Source organism: Solanum dulcamara, chromosome 11 (assembly GCF_947179165.1).
Source record: "Solanum dulcamara chromosome 11, daSolDulc1.2, whole genome shotgun sequence".
Classification (NCBI taxonomy): Eukaryota; Viridiplantae; Streptophyta; class Magnoliopsida; order Solanales; family Solanaceae; genus Solanum; species Solanum dulcamara.
Window position 1 is genome coordinate 43,113,855 of NC_077247.1, and position 19,720 is coordinate 43,133,574.

At 35.3% G+C, this 19,720-nt stretch overlaps 1 long non-coding RNA gene across 1 annotated transcript; it reads right to left on the minus strand.

The window, feature by feature from the left end:
• Positions 1–11,429: 11,429 nt before the first annotated feature.
• Positions 11,430–13,632, minus strand: LOC129873924 (uncharacterized). The gene is made up of 3 exons (XR_008762812.1): positions 13,518–13,632; positions 13,332–13,435; positions 11,430–12,713 (listed from the first exon to the last, which is right to left on the minus strand). It is a non-coding gene; the product is annotated as an uncharacterized LOC129873924 (long non-coding RNA).
• Positions 13,633–19,720: the final 6,088 nt, after the last annotated feature.

Below are 19,720 nucleotides of genomic sequence, written 5' to 3' on the forward strand. Positions count from 1 at the left end.
ATATAGCAACTCACTCAACTCAACTGACTCAGAGTACTATCAAGACCTAAATGGGAGTTTCTCTTAACCGACAACCAACACTTATGAGCCAGTGAAGGTACAACGAAACGACGTCGTTGCCACGCCCGTTCATACCTTGCCAGGGCATGAACGACGAACCTCATGGATCCAATCCAACCAAGTCCTATAATGTCAGGACAAATCTCTCGGGGAAGCATCTGACTTAATGGTTCAATCCCCCCTACGTTTGGCAACATAGGTATTGGGCTCGAGTATGGACTGTACTCTTGCTCAATTCGGTGCTCGATACTCCTCCCATGACTCCATGCTCATAAAACTCCTTCAATCATCTCAAACAAGCCCTCACGGCTAGTTTCATGTGGAACATTGCCACCTCATCAACTCTGTTCTCATTTCAACTCAATTAACTCATAATGACAAGTCTCATTGGACCTTCTTTTAAATCGACTCATCTCAAATCATCAAACTCTTCTCTTTAAAAATTTATACAATCTCGACTCAATGAATGTAGAAAATGTTATGTACATCAAAATATAATTTCAACTCCTCAACTCAAACTCAAAATAAATACTTTAATGTAAAGATACTCAACTCATACTTAAACTCTTTTCTAAATCAAAGATAAAACTAATAATTCTTTAGACTCAAAATAGTGTATAAGTAGTTTATGCAAAAAGGTTCACAATTAATTTATTTAAAGCTCCTCCTCAAAAGATTATTTATTTTTTTAAAATATTCCTAAGACGTCCGATCAACTCAAATTATGCACATCATATACCACAAAATCACATTAGACTCCAATCCACTTCATCACACAACATCCTCATCAATATACCCCTTCATCAATCATTCTACGCATATTAAATAATCACTATTCACATCATCACTCACACCATCATCAAAACATCGTCATTCACGTCACCATCAAATATTATCATCACATCATTATCAACTATTATCATCACATCATTATCAAACATCTACTCCGCAAATCTTCATTTTAGTCCTATGTTCACATTATAGAAACAAAGGGACATTCTTAACTATCCAATTCATCCTTTTCATTCCAATCAATACATATATACACAAAACCATCCACCTCAACTCAAGACAAATTATGACCAAAGAAATCTCATCTTGGGTTCATGTGAATGAAACATGAATCCATACTTCCAACAAAACTCAACTCAAGAATATCGTCAATACCTATAAATCTATATACAAAGATACATTTATAGTTAATAATATGAAATATAACTATTTAGTAACTCAAATCATTAAAAACATCAATCAACCAATAGTATCTAAAAACCTTCTATAGTTTAGGAAAACTTTCAAGAAAACCTTCTTAGAAGGTTCAACTCTTTCACAACTCCTATTCAACACATCTATGGGCATATGGAAGAACTCAATTCATATTTTAGGTTAGCCTTACATACCTTGTTTGAAGACTTTGAAGGAACTTGATGTTAGGTCTTCAATGGAAGACTTGAATCCTTGAAACTCTTGAAGGCACCCTTTGTTGGAGATGGATTTGGGGAAGAAGAAGAAGAGAGAGAGAGAGAAGCTCCTAGGGATTTTAGAGAGAGAGTAGGGGCTGAAAAATAGTCCCAAAACGTTCAAGGATAGGGTATATGTAATTAGGGAAAAAGTCCAATTTGTCCCTCTTCAAAAATCTGAAAAATGGGCAAATATCTTGTTGGCGCTATAGTGGCGCGTCGCGCCACTGCAGCGCCAAGCCAAAATAGGCCTAAAACCCTGCATACCTAATAGTAGCGCGTCGTGCCAAGGATCAAACTACTGAGGCTGTTTTCTGGAGCTATAGTGGCGCGTCGCGCCACTGGGGCGCCAAGCCTATATTTCGCCCAGGCCTGAATATTCCTGCAGTGCTAGTTCGTAGTAAAATGGCCATAACTTTTGACTCCGAACTCCAAAAATTGCAATCTTGGTGGAGTTGGAAAGAAGACTCAAAGACCTTTAATTTGGTAGGTTGTGGTCTACCCAGTTATTTATATCCTAGGAGATATGGTCGTTTGAAGTTGACCCTTAAACTAACTCGTCCGAAAACTTAATTAATTGGAGTTCTTTGGACTCGACTTGGTGTTAGAGATCCCTTATGACCCCTAAACACATCTAACACACTTCAAATACTTAGGAATTAATCCTAACTCACATGTAGAATTACAAGTCCTCTGGCCCGAGTCTACCCACACGTGAAGAAATGTTCGAGTCTTTGCGGAAAAATTTCTGGGGTGTCACACAAACCCATCATTAGCTGCGTGATTCATCAAGGTCTACTCCCATTTATACTTTTTCTTTATAACCAGTAGAAGCATTTCCAAAATAGTACAAGGCATTCAAGATCTTATCAAACCACATTATACAACTTTAACGAAAAACACATGTCAAAATACTATTTTTAAGTAAATGTTAAATCCTTTCAATAACGGTAATCATCTCTCAATTATCAATAAAACATATTCTTATAAAAGCGAGTTTATCTCAAATATTTATTTCGGTATCATACCAAGTAAAAGACTTGCCACATGCAAATTTAAAATATTCGGTAACACAATCACTTTATAAATCATGAAAATTATAAAACATAAATTATGGTAAGATTACTACTCACAGGTCGAATTACCAAACTCGTCACCACAAGCAAGCCATATGAATTCCTTTGATACACTAAAATTCACAGCATATCGATCTCTTGTTAATTTCTTCTTTAGGATAATGCATACTACATTAAATAACCAACCCTCGAGGTTCCATGATTGACTCTCAATCTATCAAATTATATCTAATCGGTGTTTCAAATCATGCAAAACAACCCCATTATTGATTATTTTGACACTATAATAAACAAAACTAACCTTACTGACCATCTACTCTTCTTTGGTATATGCCGAAATACAAAAGTTTAGTCCAAATATTTAACGCTCAAATCATAAGAATTTAACTGAATCCTTTATCTATTTATCCTTATTTTCTTAAACTTACAATCCTAATACTATAACCATAAAATCTACAAATTTAAATCTTTAAACTAAGTTCAGAAGATTTACCTTCCTCTTTTACTTTTCTTCTTAAATTATTCCTCAACACGTTAACTTCACTTCTTCCACCGCTTTTTAAAAAAAAATGGTTGCAAAGCTTCCTCCCAAAGATTTTTGTCACGTTGCCCTTTTCCCCTTTTCCTTATTACGTAAAAATCTGAAAAATGAGTCCAAAAACCTGCAGGCGTGATAGTGGCGCGAAGCGCCAAGGGCTAAACTTCAGAGATTAGTTTCGGGCGCTATAGTGGCGCGTTGCGCCACTGCAGCCCCAGGCTTGAAATTTTATGCAGTGATAGTCTATAGTATAATGGTCATAACTTTTGACTCCAAATTCCAAAAAATGCAATTTTGGTGGCGTTGCAAAGAAAACTCAAAGACCTTTAATTTGATAGGTCATGGTCCACGCAATTCATTATATTCTAAGAGATATAGTTGTTTGAAGTTGACCCTTATACAAACTCATCCTAAAACTTAGTCGATTGGAATTCTTTGGACTAGGCTTGGTGTTAGAGATCCCTTATGATCCTAAAACACATCTAATACACTTCAAATATTTAGGAATTGATCCTAACTCATATATAAAATTATAAGTCATCGAGTTCGATCCTACACGCACAAGAAGAACGGTTCGAGTCTTGGCAAAAAAAATCCAGCTATTACAACTATAATGCAAAAATAAAAACTTATGTCTCACAAGAAAATTATTGATGATAAAAATTAAAAATCAGCAGAAAATAGGGATAAAAGTGCTAAAATTATCACTAATTAAATGAAGCACATGATCTTCAGTTGGTTGCTCACCTACTAGATCTTTGATGTGTCTCTATCTTTTTGAATATTCGTCCTATTCCTTCAAACATCCATTTAAGCGTCTTAAAAAACATAATTATATCTTCAAAATACCTTTACATAATTTATTTATTTTAATAATGGATGACGGTCATATTTGAATTCAGGATTTTTGTTTGTTTTGATTAATATCATGGTATGATAAAGTGTGATAATTTTATCTAAATATTTAAGTTATTACAAGGAAAAACACATTATTTATTAATTTAACTAGAAAAAGATACACATTTATTTAATTAACTATTCAACCAATTTTTATATTTATTTATTTTGGATGGACAACTACTTATACTAATTATAATTATGTCTTGACCTTTGCAAGTAACAATATTAATTTACAAGGTAAAGATCTGAGGCAAATCTCTTGTGGCTTTTAAAAAGAATTGCAACAATTGTAGGTAGCAAAATGACGAGTCTTACAAGTAAAAGGAGAAATAAAGAAAATGAAAGATGCCCATATTCTTCTATATTTAATTGACAAATTCCCCATATTCAGCTTGGTCAAATTTCACATTGATACGTCTCCGTTTCGTATTTATTGATAAATTTCCTTTTCAATTCATCATTGCATTTTATATCAATTTCTAATGACATTTCATTTGTGGGCTCAATAAATCCTATTGGAACAGTTGAACAACTTCCTGGAAGTTTTCCTAATGTGGATATAACGCTTTTATAGGAGTAATTAATTAAAAGGAACATGTTTTCTTGTATTAATTGTCATATATAGTTGTGAAATCATGGTTTTATAATACTTTCTTTATTCCATATTAACTGAATTTTTAAAACTTGTTCAAAATAGTTGAATTGTTCAAAGTTCAAGAGAAATATTTAAATTTTATTTCATGTTTACCCTTTGAAGTTTTGTAATTTTCTAGGAGTTAAATTATACTACTTACAAAGTTATACTCTAATAAGGGACTATTTGTATTTATGATTTCACATTTAATCATCTTTATAAGACTGGTTAAACAAAAGAATAATAGAACAAAATATGATTCAAATTTTGTCCTTTATGAAATAGAGGGAGTACTTCTATAACATTTCATGTACTAGATTAATATATTATACGTGCTGCATGCAGGGTAATAATATTTTCTTAACAATATTGTACTCCCTTAATTAAATTTTGTGTATTAAGTGTTAGTTTTACCTCAATCCGTACGAGAGACTTATTTTAAGGAAAATCCCAAACAGAAGGGCCAACATACTATTTATAACTATGAAATTGTGAAATTAACTCAATGATTTAATCAAAACTTTATTAGTCGATTGATTCAGATTTGTATCGTGAATTACATATATAGTACAAGATTTTAGAGCTTCCCGTCAAAAATAACTCAAATAGATGTACATTACGACACGATTGATACATACCAATTGTGGTAGATATATCTTTGACCTTTATTATAACTAATTATGATAAAGGTTAAAAATTGAAAGAAAGCATTTATTTATGGAGTGATGAAATTAGATTTCATCAAACAAAATTTCCAATACATAAATCTCCATTTCACCATTTAAATAAATGGTTAGATATTATTGAATTAACTAAGAAGATCAGGCCTGGTCCTTTCAACAGCCAAGCAAGTGCTAAGCAATTTCTTACTACCCTGATAAAAAGTTGCAAATTCAATTGGCATTTGTACTTTTTTGAATTCATCCTCACAATCATTCAATCTTGACATTGCTGATGATATTTTAATGTTTGCACTTTTAGTCTTGTCACCTGTTTTTAATAACTCTTGTACCTCTTTCAATGCCTTAAGTGCATCATTATATGATTTTTTGCACCCAGTCCTAATGTTAGCTTTTAATTTTGCATCCGTAGGTGACAATTTTTGTAATAAATTAGCCATTATTGGCTCTGCCAATTTTGTTTGCATAATTGTCTTTGATAACACTTCTGTAATGGCTTTTTGCCATGTATCAGCTACCTTTACAACTTCAGAGCAAAATGGCTTGTCTATAGCTTTTACACAATATGGGCTCACTTTGCGTGCTGCTGGATCAACTTGTGCATTTGTTTGGATTGATACAAATAAAAGGAAACTTAGGGCCAGAGAGACCAATGAGAAAGCGACCTCATTTCTATTAGCCATTTTTTTTTCTTTTCTATATTCACTTTTGTTTTTTGTTGTCACTTTTGTCTATTGGAGATGATGGTCTTCTCTGGGTTAAGTTTGAAATGATAGAGAGGTTACAAGTATATATATAGGAGTATGTTTCGAATGGATGTTTGAAATATATGGCTTGCATTATTTTTCTCTTTTCTTGTTGAATTTTCCACCGCGGAATGGAAACATTTGTATTAATTAGGAGTAGTGGCTTATATTTGTTTTTCTTCTTCATATTGCACGTTTCACCACCTCTTTGCGTAAAACACGCATCCTCTTTGTGGTATATATATTTATAGTTTACTTAAAATTAAAATATGGTGGTGGGGGAGAGATACCTACGAAGAAGGGTCAAATTGTTTCCTCACTTATTATATAAGAAATGTTTAATTGGAGAGTAAATTTGTTCCATTTCAGAAACAAGTTCAACCCTTTATTCTATATAATAATCAATATAATTTCGTGCCTTGAAAAACTATTAAATAAGTATCTACTATCATCAGCTTCACTTGACATTATGTAAACATTAAAAAATAATATTACGAAACATTTTATAACATATAATATTAAGTTTGTAACAAGGGTATGTATGAGTCACTTTTATAAGCTTCCGGACATTCTTTTAGGTGGAGATAATCAAGTCAAAATCGCTGATAAAATTTTAGGTTGGATTGTGGTTCTTTTTTCCTTTTTTTAGGCCAAAGTAGGCTGGACTGTCTTAAGGACAAATTCAAATATATACAATAAATTAATTAGTTTACAATAAACATAGTCTTGTTTTATTTGCATAAGAAATATTCAAAATCATAGAAAATATACAGTGACTATATAATATAGCTTGCCAAAAGTTGTACAAAATATACAATGTACAAAGAGTTAGTAAGATTCTCATTTAATATGGGACAGAGGGAGTATGTCACCCTTTAAACATAATATATATAATGTCTTGAAAAATGTGATAGAGAAATACTACCTCCGTTCCATATTAAATGGTCATCTTACTAACAATGTTTGTCTCATATTACTTGATCATTTACTAAATCAAGATAGAATTAATTAATTTTTTATTTATTTTACCCCTACAATTAATATGGCCTTTTGAATGTAAACAATTGTCAATACTAGCTATTTCTATATTCTATATATATGACATTGATATAAACGAAGGGTAAAATGGTAAAGTCTTCCAATGTATTAATGATTTTTTACTTACAGTGTAAAATTAGAAGTGCCCATTTAATATGGGATGGAGGTAGTAACTATTAATTAATGATAAGGGTAAATTAGAAACAAAGTTAAAATTATCTCTTGGTTTCATGAATTAAACAAGTATATTGAATATTTTTTTTTAGTATAGTGGACAAGTAAAAATAGATGAAGGGAATATATATTTTTCACCGTGGAAAGGGGAATGGGAAGAATAAAAAACAATGAGAATCAAACTCATATGTTTTATGTAAATATAATACTCCCTCTAGGCTCCGGCTCATTTTATGGGGCACCATTTGAGTTGGCATATTATTTAAGAAAAAAAGAACTTTTAAAATTTGTGGTCTAAAATTATACATAGATATTTGTGAGATTGAAAATCATTTTATTAAGTGTAAAACAAAAATTTTCAGTTAAATTATTTTATTTATAGTAAAGTGGCATTCTATTTGGGACGGACTAAAAAGGAAAGTGTGTCACGTAAAATGTGACAGAGAGAATAGTAATATTTTACTCCCTTCAGTCCAAAATAAGTGTTATCTTAATGATAAAAATAATAATAAATTATCTCAAAATAAGTGTCACATTAGAAATTCAAGTTAAAAATTAGTATGTTCTTTCTACAATATCCTTATACTCCATCTTTTTAGTAGTGTTCAATTTTTAAGAGACATTTTATTAAATAAAGGAATTAAGTAAACCACATATTGTATTTATTAACTTTTAAATGAACGTGATTTTTGCTAAAATAATACTTATATTAAAATGGAGGAATATCAATATCATTACACTATAAGCTTTGGTGGCACGGTGTATATGGTAGGTGGATGAGGAGGGGAAATTATTTATTTCATGAAATTAAAAGGAAAATATAAAGCAAATAAAAAATGATAAGTTCTAGGAGATAGATGAAGCATAGACTATGTAAACCTTTTACCTTGAACCATCTAATCTTGAAGTCTTTTATATTAAGATTAAGATAATACTAGGAGTGTTATTTGTTGTCATTTGAAGATATTTTACTAAGAACTTCAATTGTGATGAAAATGACTGCTTTTGTTAGTGCTTAGTTGTGTATTATATTATATATCTGAAAAGTCAAGATGTCATTTTAGATTATGCTGGAAAATAACTTGTCATGAAATAAGGTGGGAAATAACCTATGCTTAGTTTTTGTGACAAGAGTAGATATACTTTATTTTATCAATTCGACAATTGCTCTAACGATTAATGCTATGAGATATTTATTTTTTCTATAATGTATATATAAACACTTTATGATAAAAAACACTATTAGAAACAAAGATTTTTCCTGCCGCAAATCAGTGAGAAATTTGTTTTATAGATCGAACATGATTGTTCCACTCGTGATTTTCTATCGAACCAGCTCACTGAAAAAATGCATGAAGTGAAATATTGAGAAATTTCTTATTTTTCCTGTATGAAAATATTAGTGTTTTTTATTTTCTTATTAATTTAATTAAATTATCCGTGAGAATAGCCACTAAAAATATTTCAGCGGGAAAATAGTAATTTTTTAGTAGTGAATACTTCCTCTATTCCATATTAGTTGAATTTCTAAGGTAATGCACATATTAAGAAAAATATTCAAAGACAAAATTTGAACTATACTTTCCACTGTTGCCCTTTGTAAAATCATAAATATAATTTTTCAAGTAGTGTGATTTATCTCCTAGAAAATATAAAACTTAATAAATGAAAGGGCAAATATGGAAAAAGTTTCAAACATCTATCTTAAATATTGAACAATTCAATTATTTTGAACAATGAAAAATCTCTAAAAAATTCAACTAATATAAAATGGAGGGAGTAATATTGAACCAATGGTAGTAAAAACAATGAATACATAGATTGAAAGGATATAAGGACATAGGTCGTGTAAATTGATCAATTGTTCATTCAACAAAAGATCAAAGTTAGTAGAAACCAAAGTTGTGGTTTGGCCCATTTTGAGAGCAATGTACAAGTGAAGGAAAAAAAGAAGGAGCAACCAATTAAATATGAGGTGTCAAAATAAAAGAAAGAATGTGAAACTCTTCTCCTCCACTGATGTTAATGTTCATGTGCCTTATTTGACATCTTGTTGTTTTGGTCCACTGTCTTTTATCTTTCATTCTCATCCTTTTCAATAATGCTTACTCATACGAATCAAATACAAATTAATAATTGACACTATGGTCACAACTTTCATAAATGAAAAATCGTATGGATCGCAAAGTCAAAAACACAAAATTATGTCAGTTAAGTTGGTTCTAAATTGTCGTCTGAGTTTCGTCAAAAGATATTTAAAAGGATGGTTTTAGGAAAAAAAATTGTTGGATGGAGGTGATTAGGCAGGGCATGATGCAGTTTCAGTTTATCGTGGACATGGCCTTAGATAAGAGGGTGTGTAGGACATGTATTAGGATAGAAAATTAGTAGGTGGCAATGTGTTGCCTTGTTTCAGTTTCTGAACTTGGCTGAATTTTCTGGGGGGGGGGGGGTGTTTCTCTCCATTTTGATGTGATTTGGCTATCTGGGTATTTGCTATTCAGTTTGAGGCTCTGTAACATTCTTTCCGGGATATACCAGTGATCCTCCGGCGAGATCTCCAGTCAGAAAGCTTGAAACAAGAATCCGATCAAACCAATTTCAGTGTGGTTCCTCAAAAATTCGCTATCAGATCTGTCTCAGTCGTCCCTCTTTGCTTCTCCTTTTGTTGAAGGACGCCGGAGACAGCGACGCTCTTGAGACCTGGCCTAGATCTATTGATTTCCGGCGTTGTTCAGTGGTTTTTCGGCTTCTGACGTAAACAGTATTTTTCGTCGAGAAATCAGGTTCATTTCAATTGGAGTTGGTACCTCCGGTTTCATATATTCATATATTTTTTTTCATACACTTGTCGTTGCATTTTGCTAACTTTAGATTTGTAAATAATTTATTAGATCATACGTGTTTTCGTGGCTTTGGATTGTGATGGTAGACTAGGGTCATGTTCTCACTCAAGAACGAGGACGGAGACGAGGGTAAGTGGGTTAAAGGAAAATCTAGAATGAGAGTAGGTTCTTGGAACATTGGCACGTTAACGGAAAAGTCCATAGAGCTAGCTAAGATTCTTAAAAAGAGAAAAATTAATATAGATTGTGTCCAAGAGACCAAATGGGTAAGTTCTAAAGCTAAGGAGGTAGACGGGTATAAGTTTTGATTCTCTAGTAGATCAAAGTATAAGAATGGGGTAGGCATTTTAGTAGACAGTGATCTACGGGACCAGGTGGTGGAGGTTAGGAGAATCACTAATAGGATAATTTCGATTAAGGTGGTCATTGAAGGGATCACTTTGAACATTATTAGTGCTTATGCGCCGCAAGCGGGCCTAGGAGAGGAGGAGAAGAGGCGTTTTTGGGAGGATTTGGATGAGTTAGTGGGAAACATACCACCTACTGAGAAGTTGTTCTGGGAGGGGATTTTAATGGACACATCGGGTCTAGTTCGAGAGGATATGATGATGTGCATGAAGGCTTTAGCTTCAGGGACAGAAATGGAGGAGGAGTTTCACTTTTGGAATTCGCAAGAGCTTTTGGATTGGTGATAGCCAACTCGAGTTTCCCAAAGAAGGAGGACCACTTGGTAACCTTCTGTAGTTCGGTGGCTAAGACTCAAATAGACTTTTTACTCTTGAGGAAGGATGATAAAGGTCTGTGCAAAGACTGTAAGGTCATTCCGATAGACAACCTTACAACCCGACATAAGCTCTTAGGTAATGGATTTAGGGATTAGGATGACGAGGAAAAAGAAGGTCGGGAATGATCAACCTAGGATCAGATGAGGGAGTTTGACCATGACTAGAGCCTTGGAGATAGGAGAGAAATTGAAGGACATGGGGGCCTGGGATAGTAGTGGGGATGCGACCAGTATATGGGATAGGACGGCTAGTTGTATTAGGATCGTAGCAAGGGAAGTGTTGAGAGTCTCGACAGGTAGTCCTAGTCGGCACCGAGGGGACTGGTGGTGGAATGGAAAATGTCACGACCCAACTCTGTAGGCCATGACTGGTGCCTGAGTTGGGCACCCATACGTACCCTTAGCCCCACTTAGTACATTAATCAAATAAACAAAGGTAATGATTAGAAGGGATCTCTAAACAGATATAATGCACGAGGCTGATAGGCCATCATGAAACATAAAACAAAACCCAAAACATATATACAAAACCCAAATCTCATGTCTACAGACCTCTACAGAATGATATCCTAGTCATATGACGGGACAGGGCCCCGCCGTACCCTGAACAACATATATATATATACAAAAGAAAGTGTCAGTACCAAAATAGGACTCCGAACAAAGGAGCACTGTCGACCAACATGGTGGATATCCTAAGCGAGCGGATCAGCAAACCAATCATCTGTACCTACGGGCATGTAACGCAGCCCCCGAAGAAAGGGGGTCAGTACGGAAAATGTACTGAGTATGTAAAGCATGGACTGAAATCAGTAAAGTTATTTCTAGAGCAGAAAGTGCAAAAATGAGCAAAATATTCAGAAATATCAAATGCTTATCAAACCACATATAATGGGTTGTAATAAGTAAAGTCATTACCGCAATAGAATGTACAAAACTGAGCAAAATGTCCGGAGATATCAAATGCTGATCAAAACCTCAGATAATGTATGCAGAAAAACATATGCCATATCCGGCCCCATTATGGGACTCGGTGAACAAAGTGTGGTCGCCCTCCCATCATCGACGCCACGGCACAGCATAACACCAGAGTAGGAAATATCTCCGTAACAAATCATATCATATCAGATGGCCATATCAAATCATATCATATCATATCATATCACAAACATATATGTACATGGCACATCATAACTCCGTGGCATAACATTTACCACCCCATGTACATGTCATACCTGCCCCCTCACGTCGGGATACGGCGAACAATGCAGAGAAGTATGCACGATAACATATTCTGGCCCAGGCTCAGTGAAGGAAGCATTGAGGCATCCACGAGTGGAGTAGTGAGAAACTATATGCAATTTAAATCATATTTAAGACTCAATGGAATAATCAGAATGAGCTATCATTTAAAAATCGAGACGAGACTCATGTCAAGTACCTTTCGAAAGTTACCCTGGATTATATCAGAATAAATCTTCTGGAATCATATAGACGTATCGAAGCATAATAAAATACCTTTTGGAAATCAAGGAATTGGCTATCCTAATGGCTCTAGGAATAGGAACCTCTTTGAAATTATATAAAAGTCATATTTTTGTTTCATAAATACCATACCAAAACAAAGATTAGCTTTACATATTTATGTCAAAACATGAAAATCAAAAGAATATGCTTTACATACTTATGTCAAAAACATGCCAAAAGAAAGAAAGGTTCGCTTTACGTACCTCTTACGGATTACTCTTAACTATGCTCGCCTCGTCGTCTCTTGAACCTATTTAACATGAAATTAATACTAAGGTTAATAAAATTTCACTTTCCAATTTCCAACTCTACACCCAAGTAACCATAGGAATCATTTCCTTATCTATGTCTCTCGACTAGTTTATTACTAGCTCCGAATCTACCAAAAATCGGGCAGCATCTTCCCTGTAACTTGAACATCCCCGAGTTTTCAACTCGGACACCATGTCAACAACCATACCAACAACAACATCCAGCAACATGTATACAAGTAAATCACTTCAACTTTACACAATACAAGCTCTATACAACTCATTCCAAACTACGGTACCAAAATAGAGTTTTTAAACTTTATTTCGTAAAATATGTAGTCATACCAAACGGAGGGTTGTGTGGCTGAAACCAGCAGCACCCACATCTATTTTTGAGTACTTTACAGCCCTGCAACACGCAATTAAACCACCACCAAACTTCATCATCACAACAACAACACACTACGCGACTTCGATTTAACTACTACGACTTCCATTTAGTTTGTTTCCAACGTCAAACATCCTTATACATTTTTTTTCACTTTCAGCATATTTTAAGACATGTAATATACTTCATAACATCATCATAAAGTCCAGTTCAAAACAGAAAACTTTACCTTTCCCGAAATTCACCAAAACTCGCCAAAACTTGCCTCGGAATTTCCTTTAGCGCAGCTGAAACTTATTGGCTGTTTGGTAACGTTTTGGGCTGACTCAAATCCTAAAATTTCATTACTAACATCTTCATAACATCATGGTATAACTCATATAATTAATTCTTGGAACGGAATTGGAGAACTTACCTTTTTCTCCTCCCAAAACCGTAGCTCTTTCCTTCTTTCTACCTTAATTTCTCTTCTCTTCTCTTCTTTTTTTTTTCTTGTAATTTCGGTTTCCATGCTCTTGAACACTCTAGATAAGTGTGGAAATTAATGAGTCATAAGACTCATATATATATATATATATATACTACTTTAGGGGTGACACATGACATCCTCCAAGTGGTGACACGTGTCAAGCCCTAAGTGGTGACAAATGTCAAGATCTAAGTGGCGACACATGTCAAGGTTTCATTGGTCCAACACACCCCTTTTCTCCAATCATGGGCTGTCATGTGGCATGTGGGGCCCACATGAGTCTTCTTGAAGACTTTGTGAAATTCTCATTTTACCCCTAGCCTTCCACAATATTACCATAGGCCACTTTGCGAATTTTTCTTTTTGCCCTTTGCCTTTTCCAATATTTCCACACTATTAATGATCATAAATAATATTCATATCCAACTTGTATATTAAATAAATTTTGGAAGATGTTCATTCCCTTAACTTTACCATGGCTACCTTAAAACATCCAACCGTATAAAATACGGGATATAATATCCTCCATGAAAAATTCCAATTTTTGCCCCTTACTTTTTCTAACATTTCCAAGTTGAAATTCCAATTTAGTCATAAGAATTTTGTATCCAACAAGATCAAACATAGCCTTGCCCTTGACTTATTACCGTTATCCCGAAATGCCCTAATGTGCAAAATACGGGTTATAACAATCTTCCCCCCTTTTGAACATTCGTCCTCGAATGTTCAACTAACCTCATACGGTGTCTTCATACTTCAGGAGGGTTCCTCTTATTGTTGTCCTTTTAAGTATGCCCATTACCTATCCCTTCTTTCATATTTTTAAGCTGCCGGGAAGCATACGCTATAACTTGGCCGTGCTGCATCAAGACACAACCTATTCCCACACCCGAAGCATCACAATAAATAACATACCCATATGGTACCTCTGGAAGAGTTAGAACTGGATTTGTAGTCAAATTCTCTTTCAATAACTTAAAGGTTCGTTGACAGGCATGAGTCCAATTGAATTTGACTTCTTTCTGAGTTAATCTTGTCAGGGGTGCTGAAATTGAAGCAAATTTCTCTACAAATCTTCTGTAATAACCTGTTAATCCCAAGAAGCTGCGTACCTCTGTAGGTGTCGTCGGCCTAGGCCAGTTCTTTACGGCCTCGATCTTCAGTGTATCTACCCGAATACCATCAGCCCCAACAATATATCCCAGAAGTGCCATAGAAGTCAACCAAAATTCACATTTGGAAAATTTAGCATACAATTTCTGGTGTCAGAGTACTACAAGTACCGCTCTCAAATGATTTGCATGCTCTGCTTCTGACCAAGAATAAATCAGAATATCATCAATAAATATAATCATGAACATATCCAAGAATGGTCTAAATACCCGATTTATCAGGTCCATGAATACCGCTGGAGCATTTGTCAAGCCAAAAGACATCACTCTAAACTCGTAATGGCCATACTGGGTCCAGAATGTTGTCTTTGGTTTATCTGATTCTCTTACCCGCACTTGATGATAACCCGATCGCAAGTCTATTTTTGAAAACCACTTAGCACCCTCCAACTGATCAAATAAATCATCAATCCTGGGAAGGGGGTGTTTATTCTTAATGGTTACCTTATTCAGTTGCCTGTAATCAATACACATCTGCAGCGACCCATCTTTCTTTTACACAAATAATACTGGGGCTCCCCAAGGTGAAGTACTCGGTCTGGTAAAGCCTTTTTCCAGTAAGTCTTTTAACTGCTCCTTCAGCTCTTTTAATTCTGTAGATGTCATTCTGTATGGAGGAATATATATCATATGGGTATCTAGCAGCACATCTACGGTAAAGTCTATCTCCCGTTCGGGAGGAAGGCTTGGAAGCTCGTCTGGGTATATATATGAGAATTCATTAACTACGGGAACTGACTGAAGGGTTGGCGCTTCCGCTTCCAAATACTGTATGCGAACCAGGTGATAAACACAACCTTTTCTGATCATTTTTCTCGCCTTAAGGTAGGAAATAAACTTCCCTCTCGGCGATGCTGTATTAACTGCCCATTCCATCACTGGTTCTCCTGAGAATTGAAAATATACTCGAACTACTAGGTCTTACACGATTCCTCATTCTCCATTATGGGTTTTCTTTTTTGGTACTTGAGAATATTGTGATCCCTCTTTGGCCTAATATAATATGGTCTCGCGCCTTGCTGGTGATTTCTCTCGGGAGTTTCACTTATTGAGGTTTCCTTACTTTTCACCTCCTTCTAATAGTTTGATCTCTTTGTTTTCTATCTACTTACCCTCTTTATTTCCCAAATATCGCTCTACTAAAATCTCCAATTTAACCTATAGTCAAATAATAGTAGAGTACGTTGCAACAGTTGTACCTTTTATTCTTATTGTCGCTCGATCTTTGATACCCTAGCGTGATTAATACCTTTCTTACTGTGACACCAGTTGTTGGAACTCACATGTCCACCGATATAATCGTACGTGGGACATCCTACACATTCATATATATATATATATATATATGTATGTATATATTCACTATCAACTAGACTACAAAATAGCTTCAAATGATATTCAAGCATATCGTTGTTCTAGAGCTGTGACGCACTTGTTGTCTCTTCACCAGCGTAGTCTACCTCGTCTTACGCGGCCTCTTAAGGTTTCCAGCCATTCCATAAACTCTAATTTTCCCTTAGGTTACTCTAACTTCTCATTTGTCTCTTACGTCTAATTATATAAAATTCTTGCATACTTCCCAGGGAGGTCACCCATCCTAAAATTGCTTCCATATGAGCACGCTTTACTTCGTAACTTGATGGAATTAGGTATACTAATGCTGATATAATAGCGTCCATTTCTTCGCTTGACCTTTATTACAATATAGGGAGCGAGTCGAGGTCTTACAGATTCTGAGACACTTTCGTAAAACATCCTTCTTTTACAATTACTGTTTTACCCTTTTTTTGATCCTCAATTTTACTTTTCACTTTCGCGCATGTTTATCTTTCGTCCTGTACTACCAGACTCCAGAGGGTAGTGATTGCACCATCCTTTAAGGTCTCTACCAATGATTCTTCATACTGTTTCATATACCGCAGCTTCTATCTATTTATTATTACCTCGAGATCCATCCGTCTGTTATGGGATCTCGTTTGGAGTTTAAGCGTTCCCATTTACATATGATAGTATTAGTTGATTTTCTCTTACGCTTGTATTTCTCTTGTCCACTTCCCCCTTTAGGGTGTACCCATGTCATCCTCTGTTCATTTTCAACTATTCATGCGCAAATGATTCTGTTTTAATATATTTAACATACCGCACCATGTCTACACCTTCTATTAGAACATTTATACTTTAGGTTGCCTCTATAAGAAACCTTAGTACAACCATGGGTTGCTTAGTATTCTCGATGAATAGTACACAATCTAGTCCAAGTACTGGTACTCGAGTCATATAACTAATGTAGTAGTTTAGTCGAAGCTACATTCAATTCATCCCAATCAGTACGTCACTAGTGCTTATGGCAGTGTCCGATTCTCCATTCGGGGCACTTATACTCTCATGACACATGTTTCACATTTTGTTATCACAGTTTTTCCCAATGGATACTACTTGTTCCTGTAATAATTTCCTAATGCCTCAGTTGTTTTGTAATTTCTGTTCTTTCTCCTCTAGGTATTCCACTATTTTCCAATATGGAGGTACATATACATAATACCCTTTTCTGCCTCATGAGCTTTTATCCTTATCGTGTACCCGATACTAACTCCTAATCTTACTCACGACCATATCTTGTAGTTGCTTTCTTACTAAGCTTTACTTATTTCCATAACGATTCTCGTATATTCACAGTATACCCTACTCGTATAACACTTCTTCACCTTCCTCACAATTCTTGCTACAGGTTAATTCTAGTTGGTGAGGCAAACGTATTCAACATTTGTCTAAATCATCCCTCCGTATCGCAGGCCCTAATGAATCACCCCAGCATTTTTCCACCACATGAAACACGTGACCTTGAATCGCCTACAAATTTATGTTTTTCCATTCACAGGTTACACCTCCAATTAGTCAACTAGTAACTGATAAGATGTCCCCATACAACATTTTCCCAACCTCCACCAGAGAGGAACTAATATCCACTAAGCATCAGAGTACTTCCTAATACTTGACTCACATTGTCTTGAGTCGTGAACAATTTTTTTCTAGTCCTCAAATAACAGCTGAGGGTTTTGTACTTTCCAACAAGAATGAAACTTTATCGCTGGACACTTTTCCTTCCAACCGAAATTCTCTTTCGAATTATGACTCTCCAAGTAAAAATGGTACTCTTTTTACCGAAAACATAGAGGGAACCTCTTTCAGTTTTAGTCCAACGTTATAAATTTTACCCTATTGGTATCAACTTCCAAGACATCTTCTAAACGTATGTCTCAGTCTCTTCCTTGCTTTTGTTCCATTCTCAAAAAAATAATTGGGAATAGTTTCTTCTGTATTTTGTACTATCTCAAAACCTGCACGCAGAAGATAGCAGCAATGCCTCACAGGGCCAACATATACATTTTTTTATATCACAGTCACACAGAGCTTTCAATATCAATAACCGTATGAAAATAATGGACTTACCTCATGTGTCTACCTCAAACTGCATTTATTGCACTTTCCTATCTACTTTCCTTTAAATTTTCAACTTTATATTTCAAGATCAACACCTTACTCAACATATTGCTTTCATACCTTTACTTACCTGTATACTAAGTAGCTCCCAATATCATCCATCGCATTCCTCTATCGATATCGTTCCTTAGCTGAAATCAAATGTTAGAAAAAGGAATTTCATGTCCTATGGATGGGCTCTATCGCACGATCTTTGATATGAAAGAAAGGTAACATCTTAAATGCCCTGTAGCCTCCTGTTTATAGATGTGGCGCGCAACACACCGATAAATAAGACTCTACTAGACACGGTCTGTAGACATTCCGAGGAAGAACCGCTCTGATACCACTTCTGTCACGACCCAACTCCGTAGGCCATGACTGGTGCCCGAGTTGGGCACCCATACGTACCCTTAGCCCTACTTAGTACATTAATCAAATAAACATAGGTAATGATTAGAAGGGATCTCTAAACAGATATAATGCACGAGGCCGATAGGCCATCACAAAACACAAAACAAAACCCAAAACATATATACAAAACCCACATCTCATGTCTACTGACCTCTACAGAATGATATCCTAGTCATATGACGGGACAGGGCCCCGCCGTATCCTGAACAACATATATATATATACAAAAGAAAGTGTCAGTACCAAAATAGGACTCCGAACAAAGGAGCACTGTCGACCAACATGGTGGATATCCTAAGCGAGCGGATCAGCAAACCAATCATCTGTACCTACGGGCATGTAACGCAGCCCCCGAAGAAAGGGGGTCAATACGGAAAATGTACTGAGTATGTAAAGCATGGACTGAAATCAGTAAAGTTATTTCTAGAGCAAAAAGTGCAAAAATGAGCAAAATATCCAGAAATATCAAATACTTATCAAACCACATATAATGGGTTGTAATAAGTAAAGTCATTACCGCAATAGAATGTACAAAACTGAGCAAAATGTTCGGAGATATCAAATGTTGATCAAAACCTCAGATAATGTATGCAGAAAAACATATGCCATATCCGGCCCCATTATGGGACTCGGTGAATAAAGTGTGGTCGCCCTCCCATTATCGGCGCCACGGCACAGCATAACACCAGAGTAGGAAATATCTCCGTAACAAATCATATCATATCAGATGGCCATATCAAATCATATCATATCATATCATATCACAAACATATATGTACATGGCACAACATAACTCCGTGGCATAATATTTACCACCCCATGTACATGTCATACCTGCCCCCTCACGTCGGGATACGGCGAACAATGCAGAGAAGTATGCAGATAACATATTCTGGCCCAGGCTCAGTGAAGGAAGCATTGAGGCATCCACGAGTGGAGTAGTGAGAAACTATATGCAATTTAAATCATATTTAAGACTCAATGGAATAATCAGAATGAGCTATCATTTAAAAATCGAGACGAGACTCATGTCAAGTACCTTTCGAAAGTTACCCTGGATTATATCAGAATAAATCTTCTGGA